Genomic DNA, 14,140 nt, shown 5'->3' with positions numbered 1-14,140 from the left:
TAGCGTGGTTCATTCTGCGTTGTGTATTTTTAATTAGGACGCTGCCACAACTGATGGTCTGCTCGTTGAAATCTTTTTATTTGCCCTGCACACGAAGAGACAACACAAACGTTACCCTTGGTGCAGTCACAGCTCTCCGGCACCTTGCTAGCCGAGGGTCAGGCAAAAGAGCGCCAAAAGGAATTAACAGGTGCTGCGTGCACACACTCGCTGCACAACAGCATATACAAGTAAAACTATACAGAACATAATTCTGACAAAATAAAAGACATACCTGCACACGAAGAGACAACACAAACGTTACCCTTGGTGCAGTCACAGCTCTCCGGCACCTGCGCGAGCACATGGACACTCACTCAACCACTGTCACAAGTACTCAGAAGTTACAACAGATACCCCAGTCAGTGAGCTCTGTGAAACTTGTTAACATAAATTCCTACACTGTCCACACTATAACAAACGTATGGTTGCAAAACAGTACATTGTATAACCTTATGACGGTTTTATATTAAACAGTTTCGGAGCCAAGGACAACATACCTTGCTAGCCGAGGGTCAGGCAAAAGAGAACGATAAAGTGGTATGGGAATACAGATAACCCGCGATGGGCCAAACCAAAATATACAAAACTTTTACCATCACTTGTATGTACAATATTGGTATGAAAAAGTGTTTGTACACCAAATAAAAACATTAGCTATGCGGCTGTAATTAAATAAAAAAAATACACTGAATTATTATTATCAAATTACTAACATCCCCTCTTGACCTGGCCTATTTGAATTGGTCCTTGTGTGCAATTTGGTGCGTAATCTAGGGGAACAACATCACACTGCTACATTCACCCCCACTGTTTTACACTAGATTATAGGCCCAAAACAAAACACACTACCTCAAAGGTAACAAAGCAAAGAAAGAAAAGAAAATTCACACCCACAGGGCGACAGAGTAACCCAGTGTAGTCCCTTAATTCTAGACCCACAAATGGTCGATCAGCTGAAAAGCTATCCCGCGAAGGATTAGGAAAAATAAGGGGTAGCTAATCCCTTATTCAACCGTATACGAAAAATGCCATATACATTTTATGCCGATGGACTACACACAAAGTTACATGAATTGTCAAATATATTAGACAAACCCACAAATCATTCTAAGACATGCTTAGATTCCTACATTCCTACAAAAGAAAAGGTAGGCAATATCCTACCGTCACTGAGAAACCAAGAACTGTTTCATTTCCTGTGTAGACATAGTTTGGATTAGCCTATCCACTGGCTTAATAAGTCTACCTAGTCTAGTCCGAACACCCTCACCCACAAACCTAGCAGGAATGTCACAGACAGCACTAACCCTGCTCAGAGGTCTAACCTCAGGATGGGGAGTACTACAGATCTCCGGAGCCAGCCCACTTTCAGTTACCGACTCAACACTAGTAGTGTCAGACGACTGATCAGAATCCTGGTAGATTGTCACAGACCACACTGACGAAGCATCTTCAACCAAGGTAACATCATCCACACTGAATGGAGTTTCGCAATCAGAACTCTTGTAGGCTTTGGGGATATCTCTCTGGTCCACTTCTGCTGAGCACACTTCACTTAAGGGGACTTCATACGGTTGTTCCACCTCACTTTCATCAGCCGGGACTTCACCATCCTCTTGGAGTATCCTCCCAGAAGACTCAGGAAGGCCTGCTACCCAGTGGACAGTCCTGGCGTCACTCCCATCCATTTGGCTGGACTTTGCAGACATCTCAGAGATCACGTCACCACTCGATAGAGATCCGTGACCCTCAGGTTCCTCCCACGAAGGTAAAGGCAGAAAGTTGACTGGCATAATCAGGTTCCTATGCACAGTTTTGATGCGTCCAGTGGTAGGGTGTTGGATACGATATGTGTTCAGTGAGCTGTTCTTTGCAACCACTATGTACACCACACTCTCCCAGCGATCAGCCAGTTTCTTCTTGCCCCTCTCCCCCTTGTTAGCAAGTAGAACTCTATCTCCCTTCTGCACCGAGTGACCCTTAGACCGTCTGTTGTAGACCTCGGCTTGTCTCTTTTGTTGCTTACTGGCATGCTGCTGGGCCAATGTCATGGCCTCTCTCAGATCCTCACCCAGAGACTGGACATACTTATCCACATCTACTGTGTCCCCATCCAACAGCACACTTTCAAACATAACATCTACCGGCAACCTAGGGGTGCGTCCGAACATCAAGAAGAAGGGTGGAAACCCAGTAGTCTCATGAACAGTGCAGTTATAGGAGAATGTCAATGTGTTCAACATCTGAGGCCATTTAGCCTTAGACCTAGCTGGCAGAGCTCTAATCATCCCACCCAGTGTGCGATTCAGACGTTCTGCTTGACCGTTACCCATGGGATGATAAGGTGTGGTGTGGGACTTTTCAACACCAGATAACTGAAGTAATTCTGCAATAAGTAAACTCTCAAAGTTAGCACCCCTGTCAGAATGGATGCAATCAGCGAACCCATAAATGCAGAAGAAATTATTCCAGAGAACACGAGCAACAGTCTTAGCAGACTGGTTTGGACATGGATACGCACAGGCCAGCTTAGTAAAGTGATCAGTCACTACTAACACATCAATAGACTTGTTGTTTGAATCTTCTGCAGTCCAGAAATCAATACACACAAGTTCTAAAGGTGCCGTTGTCACAATGGAGACAAGTGGAGCTCTTGCTTCAGGCTCAGGTGCTTTACTCAACACACATCTCTTACAGTGGGCCACGTATTCCTTGACATCCTTCTCCATAGATTCCCAGTAAAACCGCTGTCTCGTGAGCCACAATGTGCGCTGCTGACCCTGATGACCAGCATCATCATGAACTCCCTTCAACACAAGGCCTCTCAAAGACACAGGTACGACATACTGAAATATTTTCTTCTTACTCACTGGGTGTTTTGAGACACGATACAGAATCCCTAACCGCGTGGTGAGTTTCCCCCACTGTCTTAGAGTATAAACTGTTTCTTTAGCTTCAAAGACTCGCTCTCTCCTAGATGGGCGCCGGCCTCTATCTACAAAGAACATGACTCTGCTGATGATAGGATCCAGTGACTGGTTATCATACAGCTCCTTGTGTGTAAGGACAGGTAAAGGGCTCTGACCCATGGACATCAACTTCTCAAGGTGCTGCACATGTGAAACGGCCCTCACTGTGGCACCATCATCCCATCGGCGATGGGCCTGGAGGACAGCAGACACCTCTTCACAGGAAACCAACCCACTGACATCGTCTCCAGCTCTACTCAACTCACTCCCAGGAGCCATAGACGTTCCACAGCCAGCCTCGGGCTGCTCACAGGAGAGACGGAACATGTCTTGTACATCATCCAGTCGAAGACCTCTGGCTTCCTCCAGCAGGACATCATATGGAATTCTTGTCAGTCGGTGCAGAACTTTGGAGCGGACAAATGGCTCTCTGCTCAAAGCATCAGCAACGACATTCTTGGGCCCTGGTATGTACTGGATATCAAAATCAAAAGGTGCCAGCTTTGCAACCCATCTCTGCTCACATGCATCAAGTCTCGGCTTTGTAAGAATATATTTGAGTGGATTGTTGTCGGTCCACACCGTAAACTTATGCCCTCGCAGCCAATGGCTGAACTTATCATGAATGGCCCATTTCATGGCTAGAAATTCCAGCCGGTGAGCAGGATACTTGGATTGTGCATGATTAAGAGATTTACTAGCAAAAGCTATTGGCCTGGCTATGGCCTTCCCATCTTGCACTTGGGATAGTACAGCTCCCAAACCACTAGTAGATGCATCAACAGAAAGCAAAAATGGCTGAGAAAAATCTGGATGAGCCAGCAGTGCCTGGTCAACTAGTGCTGCTTTCAAAGCTTCAAAAGCGAGTTGACATTCAGCAGTCCAGTCTGCAGCAGTGAGCCTGCGAGAGGGACCAGGCCTCTTTCTGCCCTTGCCTCTCCTAGGCTTCTTCTGACCTGTAGTCAGCTGAAACAATGGCCTAGCAACCATGGAACAATTCTCAATGTAGTGTTGATAGTATACTACCATACCAAGGAAAGAACGGATTTTGCTAGGAGACGGAGTGACACCATCAGCTTCCATCATCTCACTCTCAGTCACATTCAAAATGGTTTGAACCTTAGCAGGATCAGTGGCTACGCCCTCCTGAGAAATGATGTGGCCCAAAAACTTAACAGACCTCCTCAAAAACTTGCACTTAGACGGAGACAGTTTAAGATTGTGCTCCTGCAACCGCTGGAAAACCATCTCAAGTCTCTGCAGACTCTCTTCCTCCGTCTTAGCAAAAACCATCAGATCATCCAAATAGCAAAGGAGACTTAGAAAGTTTTGGTCCCCAAAGATGGTCAGCATCATTCTCATAAAAGTAGCTGGGCTGTTGCAAAGGCCCTGAGGCAAACGATTGTACTCGTGCAGACCTAAAGGAGAGGAAAAGGCAGTGTATTTCTTATCCTCTTCATGCAGTGGCACATTGTAGTACCCAGATGTCAAGTCCATTGTGCTGAAGAAGGCATTACCTCCCAGCGCCGCCAGTACATCAGCCTGATGAGGCAGGGGATGAGCATCCTTCACTGTGCGGGCGTTTAACCACCTAAAGTCAGTACATAGACGCAAGTCCCCATTCTTTTTCCATACCAGCACCAATGGTGAGGCATACTCGCTGCTGGATTTTCTGACGATTTCCTTTTCCTCCATATCATCCAGTGTTTCCCTGAGTTTTTGGTAATCAGCTGGAGAAAGCCTACGATAAGGTAATCGAAATGGGCGGTCATCAGTCAGCCGTATGCGATGGCAGAACTCTTTTGCCTCTCCACAATCCAGGCTATGTCTAGAGAACACCGTGTCATACTTCTCAATTAAACCGACAAGTTTGTCTTTCCAGAACTGTGAAACTGGACACTCCTCAACAGACAGGCCTTGAAGTCCAAGATTGCTCAGTGTACTGTTGTCATTAACTACACTGCCACCAACTGAACTCTTAGCTGTAAGACTGCCATGTGAGCTGTCACATTGTACTTTTGCCACGTTCTGGTAAGCAGCTTGCTGCTTGACATCATCAAAATCCTCCAATGCAATACAAGGGTACACATCTGCCACTTTAGCATTTCGTCTCAGGGTAACTGGCGAAGTTGTTGGATTCACAATCTTCACAGGGAGCCATCCATCCCCCCACAGAGGCGTAACTACTCTCCCTACTAGTATGTGTCGATTCACACAACGAGACGTGCTGGGCTCGACAACAACAGTACTGCCCACAGAGAGTTTTGTCTTTGGGGGTAAGCGGCCCCACACCAGATGCTCACTCATGGGTTGGAGCGTTACTGCCCTCTTCAACTTAATGGTGCCCACTTTATCTGGGATGGAGTCTCCTCTCCATCTCTCCAGATTTGATAGGAGACGCAGGAACCGGCTGTCCTCACACTGGCCAGAAGGACCTGGCGTACCCACCACCCGCCAGTAGCTGTCATTTGATTTGAACTGTCTAATCAGAGACTTCAACACGTTAGTGCCAACAATGAGTTCATCAACCTGCCCATCTACAATAAGCACTGGGACTACATAACTGAAGCCATAAAGCTGTAGTTTCAAGTCACACATGCCCACTGGGCTAGTTTGCGTCCCACCACAACCCACCAGTATGATGTCTGAAGGAGCTACAAAGTTCCCCTCTACCACTCCTGCCTCCCTCAACCGAGGTACAATATCTGCGCGCAGAGTAGTAGCCATGGACCCACTATCTAACATCCCCTTCAGCTCAACTTTATCCTGTACTAGCACGGTGGTGTAAAACAAACTGTCATTCTGAGAAATTCTCATTGTGTTCTGAAAAATTACTGTGTTGTTCTTGGGTACTGACTCACAAAAATAAGAATAAACAGATTGGATATCATCATCATCAGTGGAGGAAAAATTAGCCTGCCCCACATTGCCCTCCTCAGAATGGAGGCTTTCTAGTTTTCCAGACCTGCCAGTCTGTCCACATCCAGGGCTCTGTCGCTGCCCAGTCTCACTACAGTCAAAGCTCATGTGGCCAGGAGAGAAGCACTTGAAACACAGCTGGTGCATCTGACAGTGAGCTTTGGTCCAGTGATTAGTGCTTCCACAGACAGCGCACTCACGCTCACGTTTGGGGAACTGTTTATGGGGCCCTCTGTTCACAGACTGAGTATTGCTGACAAGAGCCTTCTCTAGCATACTCAAAACTTTCTCTAATGTCCTACCCTCAGATACAGATTGGGCCTGTTCTGGTTCACGGCCACATCGAGAAAAAGATGACACATTAGGTCTGCTCTCAGGATCCACTTCCTCCTGGGGGGAGTTGAAGACAGCAGCCACCTGCTGTGAAAGTTGTATTCTACATGCTTTACGCTCCCTTAACAGTTCATCCAAACGATCCTGTACCTCACTGGCTGTCCAGTCACGAAGGGGTTTGCATTTGAACACTTGGGCCAACTCTTTATCAGGACAGTTGCGTACAAACATGACTGCCAACTCTGAGCGCTGATTGGGCAAAGTTCTACCCTCACCTACAAGATACTGTTCAGCTGCGTCTGCAGCTTTGTTAAGCCTAATCCAGAAATCTAGTGGACCCTCATTAGCATATGGTTTCATTGAATAGAAATCAGCTAATGGCATACCTGAGTAGACAGTATCCCCAAAGTGTTGCTTGAGAACACTGAACACTGCCTTAACATCTGTGACAACAGGGTTGTTACGCATCCAGACTTTGGTCACATCCCGTGCCCTCCCCATGAGCCTAGACATCACCTCCCCAACATTCTCAGACCCAGTGTAACCCCTCTTCTCTAGGTAGACTCCCATTAGCTCCTCCCACTCCAGGACAGAGTACTCATCTGAGCCATCACCCCTGAAGAAAGGTGGAGCACTAACCTCTGACTTCACAACCAGATTCAGCTTGGACGCATCAATAAAAGTTGACCCACATTGTTCAGGCAGGGGAAACTGCTGGGATTGGTCAGGGGAATGGGCAGGAGAAAGACTTGAAGCCCCAGGCTGCAGTAAACTCGCTCTGATAGATTCTCCTATCTCTGAACCAATCTGCTTAATAAGGTCACTAAGCTGACTCGGTGTCCCATTATTACTGAGGACTGGGGACAATGGTACATCAAGAGACAGAGGTGGGATACCCTGGTCAGGTGGAGTAAACAGCCTACCCCTCCCAGTGCTTGTAAACTTAGGACTAGCAAACACTCTACTCCCAGGAGCTGACTGTACAAATGGTGTAAATGCATGGACACCCCTCCCTCTACCCACACTAACCACACCAAAATCCCCAGCATAACTCATCTTATGGACTTGAGAGTCTTCCATGGCTCAATAGAGAACTAAGCTACAATGTAATTTACTGCATACAAATACAAAAAAAATGCAATAAACAAATTCCCTCAAAACATACAAATAAACACCAATACAATTATCTAGTGAATATGCTACATTCACCTTCACTATTTACAGTATACATTCACTTATAGCAAACCATCAACAAGTGCGCATGCGCGGATCGCGCATCTCCTCCACATGCACAGCTCCGGTGGTCAGCTTGAGCTAACCAGTCGGCAGGTCGCGGCACCAGTTTGTAGCGTGGTTCATTCTGCGTTGTGTATTTTTAATTAGGACGCTGCCACAACTGATGGTCTGCTCGTTGAAATCTTTTTATTTGCCCTGCACACGAAGAGACAACACAAACGTTACCCTTGGTGCAGTCACAGCTCTCCGGCACCTTGCTAGCCGAGGGTCAGGCAAAAGAGCGCCAAAAGGAATTAACAGGTGCTGCGTGCACACACTCGCTGCACAACAGCATATACAAGTAAAACTATACAGAACATAATTCTGACAAAATAAAAGACATACCTGCACACGAAGAGACAACACAAACGTTACCCTTGGTGCAGTCACAGCTCTCCGGCACCTGCGCGAGCACATGGACACTCACTCAACCACTGTCACAAGTACTCAGAAGTTACAACAGATACCCCAGTCAGTGAGCTCTGTGAAACTTGTTAACATAAATTCCTACACTGTCCACACTATAACAAACGTATGGTTGCAAAACAGTACATTGTATAACCTTATGACGGTTTTATATTAAACAGTTTCGGAGCCAAGGACAACATACCTTGCTAGCCGAGGGTCAGGCAAAAGAGAACGATAAAGTGGTATGGGAATACAGATAACCCGCGATGGGCCAAACCAAAATATACAAAACTTTTACCATCACTTGTATGTACAATATTGGTATGAAAAAGTGTTTGTACACCAAATAAAAACATTAGCTATGCGGCTGTAATTAAATAAAAAAAATACACTGAATTATTATTATCAAATTACTAACATCCCCTCTTGACCTGGCCTATTTGAATTGGTCCTTGTGTGCAATTTGGTGCGTAATCTAGGGGAACAACATCACACTGCTACACGTGCAGGGAGAGTGACGTTGAACAGTTGACCAACCAGCCTGACATCTGGACTGAGCTGAAGGAGCTGAGAGACATGGTGGTGGAAGAGAGAGTGGAGCTGAGGAACGTGGGGTTAGTACCAGGCGATATGGCCAAAATATCACCACAATATTTTTTTTAAATGTTGACAATTTTTGCACTTTTTGAATAATAAAAGTTCTAAATATGCTTTATGAGTAGGGCATGGCCCTAGGTGACAATACATTCAAAGCGTTTTTAATGGGGCTTTGGCCATTCTGATTGTGTTATACAGTTCAATAAAACTTCCACCAAAAGTTGGAATATAGTGGGCACTTTGAATACAGTGTTGTTTGACATGATAACGAATGAAAATGACAGGGAGGGGCTATTGTGACAGGGTAGGAACCAAAGTGTTCGTCAGCTTTTACCAAGTGGACCCTAATTAATGTTAAATTAAAATGTTTTCGCTTACTGTAGCTTTGAGTAGCTAAAATACAACAGCAATGGTATCAGGCTGTAATAGAGAGCTAGCTATGCTTGCGCTGACTAACTACATTTAGCTAGCAATTAGCATTAGTGGCTAACATTATTTATTTTAGCAACAACTTGCTGTTTGCAGATAGTAAGACACAAAAATGAATAGTGTGATTATAGAGCGATTGTGGATTTAAACTCAGCAAAAAAAGAAACGTCATCTCACTGTCAACTGCGTTCTTTTCGAGAAAACGTATTTGTATAAACATAACAAGACTCAACAACTGAGATATAAACTGAACAAAACTGAACAAGTTCCACAGACATGTGATGAACAGAAATTGAATAATGTGTCCCTGAACAAAGGGGGGGGGGGGTCAAAATCAAAAGTAACAGTCAGTATCTGGTGTATCCAGTACCCAGTATCCAGCTGCATTAAGTACTGCAGTGCATCTCCTCCTCATGGACTGCACCAGATTTGCCAGTTCTTGCTGTGAGACGTTACCCCACTCTTCAACCAAGGCACCTGCAAGTTCCCGGACATTTCTGGGGGGAATGGCCCTAGCACTCACGTTCTGATCCAACAGGTCCCAGACATGCTCAATGGGATTGAGATCCGGGCTCTTCGCTGGCCATGGCAGAACACTGACATACCTGTCTTGCAGGAAATCACGCTCAGAACGAGAAGTATGGCTGGTGGCATTGTCATGCTGGACGGTCATGTCAGGATGAGCCTGTGACACACCGCCCCAGACCATGACGGACCCTCCACTTCCAAATCGATCCCGCTCCAGAGTACAGGCCTCAGTGTAACGCTCATAACTTTGACGATAAACGCGAATCCGACCATCACCCCTCGTGAGACAAAACCGCGACTCGTCAGTGAAGAGCACTTTTTGCCAGTCCTGTCTAGTCCAGCGACGGTGGGTTTGTGCCCATAGGCGACGACGTTGTTGCCGGTGATGTCTGGTGAGGACCTGCCTTACAACAGGCCTACAAGCCCTCAGTCCAGCCTCTCTCAGCCTATTGCGGACTATTGCATTCCTGGTGTAACTCGGGCAGTTGTTGTTGCCATCCTGTACCTGTCCCGCAGGTGTGATGTTCAGATGTACCGATCCTGTGCAGGTGTTGTTACACGTGTTCGCCAAAATATGAAGTATACATGCAGAGAACACTATTTCCGTACTTCAGGGCCCATAATGCAATTCTTCAGGAAATGGACGTGGCTTCACATAATTTTCAGACTTGAAGAAAATGGCGTAAAATATGCAGCCGAAGTACAACCAGAGCGGATATAAATTCATTGCTTTAACTAATTATGAAAAATGTTAAGCAATGTAATAAAGTAATGACTTAACAAATAAGTTACCTTACAAGTTATGTTTTCTGGCAATCTGTTAGCTATGCTGTCTTTATGAACCACATAGCATATCATTACAGCAGTATGTACCGGTATGTTAGCTAGCTACCTAATGTTAGTTGGCTGCTTATACATCAAACTTGCCAGTATATTAACTAAAGGCTAACTACCCAACATTTATTGACTTGATTATTCCTGTCATTATTAGCTTAGTTATTAAATGGTATAGTCGTTGTGCGTTCTCAATGGACATTCGGGTGCTTTCATAAATTCGTAAATTCGCTCTGGCTATCTACTCCGATTTCAGAGCACTCTCATCTGAGTGTACCACAGCGCAGAATAATTAATGATGAATGGCCGGTGTCAGTAAACGTTGGCAAAAAAGCATAATTAAATTGTTGCCAGCAGCACTGTTACAGTCACCAACGATCTGAATTTACATTTACATTTAAGTCATTTAGCAGACGCTCTTATCCAGAGCGACTTACAAATTGGTGCATTCACCTTATGATATCCAGTGGAACAACCACTTTACAATAGTGCATCTAACTCTTTTAAGGGGGGGGGGGGGGTTAGAAGGATTACTTTATCCTATCCTAGGTATTCCTTAAAGAGGTGGGGTTTCAGGTGTCTCCGGAAGGTGGTGATTGACTCCGCTGACCTGGCGTCGTGAGGGAGTTTGTTCCACCATTGGGGTGCCAGAGCAGCGAACAGTTTTGACTGGACTGAGCGGGAACTGTACTTCCTCAGAGGTAGGGAGGCGAGCAGGCCAGAGGTGGATGAACGCAGTGCCCTTGTTTGGGTGTAGGGCCTGATCAGAGCCTGAAGGTACGGAGGTGCCGTTCCCCTCACAGCTCCGTAGGCAAGCACCATGGTCTTGTAACGGATGCGAGCTTCAACTGGAAGCCAGTGGAGAGAGCGGAGGAGCGGGGTGACGTGAGAGAACTTGGGAAAGTTGAACACCAGACGGGCTGCGGCGTTCTGGATGAGTTGTAGGGGTTTAATGGCACAGGCAGGGAGCCCAGCCAACAGCGAGTTGCAGTAATCCAGACGGGAGATGACAAGTGCCTGGATTAGGACCTGCGCCGCTTCCTGCGTGAGGCAGGGTCGTACTCTGCGAATGTTGTAGAGCATGAACCTACAGGAACGGGTCACCGCCTTGATGTTAGTTGAGAATGACAGGGTGTTGTCCAGGATCACGCCAAGGTTCTTAGCACTCTGGGAGGAGGACACAATGGAGTTGTCAACCGTGATGGCGAGATCATGGAACGGGCAGTCCTTCCCCGGGTAGAAGAGCAGCTCCGTCTTGCCGAGGTTCAGCTTGAGGTGGTGATCCGTCATCCACACTGATATGTCTGCCAGACATGCAGAGATGCGATTCACCACCTGGTTATCAGAGGGGGGAAAGGAGAAGATTAATTGTGTGTCGTCTGCATAGCAATGATAGGAGAGACCATGTGAGGATATGACAGAGCCAAGTGACTTGGTGTATAGCGAGAATAGGAGAGGGCCTAGAACAGAGCCCTGGGGGACACCAGTGGTGAGAGCACGTGGTGCGGAGACAGATTCTCGCCACGCCACCTGGTAGGAGCGACCTGTCAGGTAGGACGCAATCCAAGCGTGGACCTTGCCGGAGATGCCCAGCTCGGAGAGGGTGGAGAGGAGGATCTGATGGTTCACAGTATCAAAGGCAGCCGATAGGTCTAGAAGGATGAGAGCAGAGGAGAGAGAGTTAGCTTTAGCAGTGCGGAGCGCCTCCGTGACACAGAGAAGAGCAGTCTCAGTTGAATGACTAGTCTTGAAACCTGACTGATTTGGATCAAGAAGGTCATTCTGAGAGAGATAGCAGGAGAGCTGGCCAAGGACGGCACGTTCAAGAGCTTTGGAGAGAAAAGAAAGAAGGGATACTGGTCTGTAGTTGTTGACATCGGAGGGATCGAGTGTAGGTTTTTTCAGAAGGGGTGCAACTCTCGCTCTCTTGAAGACGGAAGGGACGTAGCCAGCGGTCAAGGATGAGTTGATGAGCGAGGTGAGGTAAGGGAGAAGGTCTCCGGAAATGGTCTGGAGAAGAGAGGAGGGGATAGGGTCAAGCGGGCAGGTTGTTGGGCGGCCGGCCGTCACAAGACGCGAGATTTCATCTGGAGAGAGAGGGGAGAAAGAGGTCAAAGCACAGGGTAGGGCAGTGTGAGCAGAACCAGCGGTGTCGTTTGACTTAGCAAACGAGGATCGGATGTCGTCGACCTTCTTTTCAAAATGGTTGACGAAGTCATCAGCAGAGAGGGAGGAGGGGGGAGGAGGGGGAGGAGGATTCAGGAGGGAGGAGAAGGTGGCAAAGAGCTTCCTAGGGTTAGAGGCAGATGCTTGGAATTTAGAGTGGTAGAAATTGGCTTTAGCAGCAGAGACAGAAGAGGAGAATGTAGAGAGGAGGGAGTGAAAGGATGCCAGGTCCGCAGGGAGGCGAGTTTTCCTCCATTTCCGCTCGGCTGCCCGGAGCCCTGTTCTGTGAGCTCGCAATGAGTCGTCGAGCCACGGAGCAGGAGGGGAGGACCGAGCCGGCCTGGAGGATAGGGGACATAGAGAGTCAAAGGATGCAGAAAGGGAGGAGAGGAGGGTTGAGGAGGCAGAATCAGGAGATAGGTTGGAGAAGGTTTGAGCAGAGGGAAGAGATGATAGGATGGAAGAGGAGAGAGTAGCGGGGGAGAGAGAGCGAAGGTTGGGACGGCGCGATACCATCCGAGTAGGGGCAGTGTGGGAAGTGTTGGATGAGAGCGAGAGGGAAAAGGATACAAGGTAGTGGTCGGAGACTTGGAGGGGAGTTGCAATGAGATTAGTGGAAGAACAGCATCTAGTAAAGATGAGGTCAAGCGTATTGCCTGCCTTGTGAGTAGGGGGGGAAGGTGAGAGGGTGAGGTCAAAAGAGGAGAGGAGTGGAAAGAAGGAGGCAGAGAGGAATGAGTCAAAGGTAGACGTGGGGAGGTTAAAGTCACCCAGAACTGTGAGAGGTGAGCCATCCTCAGGAAAGGAACTTATCAGGGCGTCAAGCTCATTGATGAACTCTCCAAGGGAACCTGGAGGGCGATAAATGATAAGGATGTTAAGCTTGAAAGGGCTGGTAACTGTGACAGCATGGAATTCAAAGGAGGCAATAGACAGATGGGTCAGGGGAGAAAGAGAGAATGTCCACTTGGGAGAGATGAGGATCCCAGTGCCACCACCCCGCTGACCAGAAGCTCTCGGGGTGTGCGAGAACACGTGGGCAGACGAGGAGAGAGCAGTAGGAGTAGCAGTGTTATCAGAATAACATGAAAACTGCCTAACCAGCTCTGCTAGAGCAAATAAAATGGTCAGAGTGGTCTCATTTGTGTCTGGAAGCAGCTCGCAAGCTAGCCAACGTTAGCTTGGGTGCTTGACTGCCTTTGCAAGGTCAGAACGCTCAAATCAACCCTACTCCTCGTCCAGTGTGCGTTCCTCCGAGAGTATGCATTTTGCATTTCAAAGAATTTACTGAGTTACAGTTAAAATAAGGAAATCCGTCTATTGAAATAAATTGTTACATGACTGGGAATACAGATATGCACATGTTGGTACGGGTCTGGATCAGAAATCCAGTCAATATCTGGTGTGACCACCGTTTGCCTCATGGAGCATGACATCTCCTTCGCATAGTTGATCAGGCTGTTGATTGTGGCCTGTTGATTGTGGCCAGCCTCTTCAATGGCTGTGCGAAGTTGCTGGATATTGGTGGGAACTGGAACACGCTGTCGTACACATCGATCCAGAGCATCCCAAACATACTCAAAGGGTGACATGTCTGGCGAGTATGCAGGCCATTAAAGAACTGGGACATGTTCAGCTTC

The 14,140-nt window shown here is 47.2% G+C and overlaps 1 long non-coding RNA gene across 1 annotated transcript; it reads right to left on the bottom strand.

The window, feature by feature from the left end:
• Window positions 1-7,665: 7,665 nt before the first annotated feature.
• Window positions 7,666-8,447, bottom strand: LOC139542102 (uncharacterized). Its single transcript, XR_011668468.1, has 2 exons — window positions 7,884-8,447; window positions 7,666-7,756 (listed from the first exon to the last, which is right to left on the bottom strand). It is a non-coding gene; the product is annotated as an uncharacterized lncRNA (long non-coding RNA).
• Window positions 8,448-14,140: the final 5,693 nt, after the last annotated feature.

This window comes from Salvelinus alpinus, chromosome 17, assembly GCF_045679555.1.
Source record: "Salvelinus alpinus chromosome 17, SLU_Salpinus.1, whole genome shotgun sequence".
NCBI lineage: Eukaryota > Metazoa > Chordata > Actinopteri > Salmoniformes > Salmonidae > Salvelinus > Salvelinus alpinus.
This window is presented reverse-complemented; position numbering and strand designations above follow the sequence as displayed.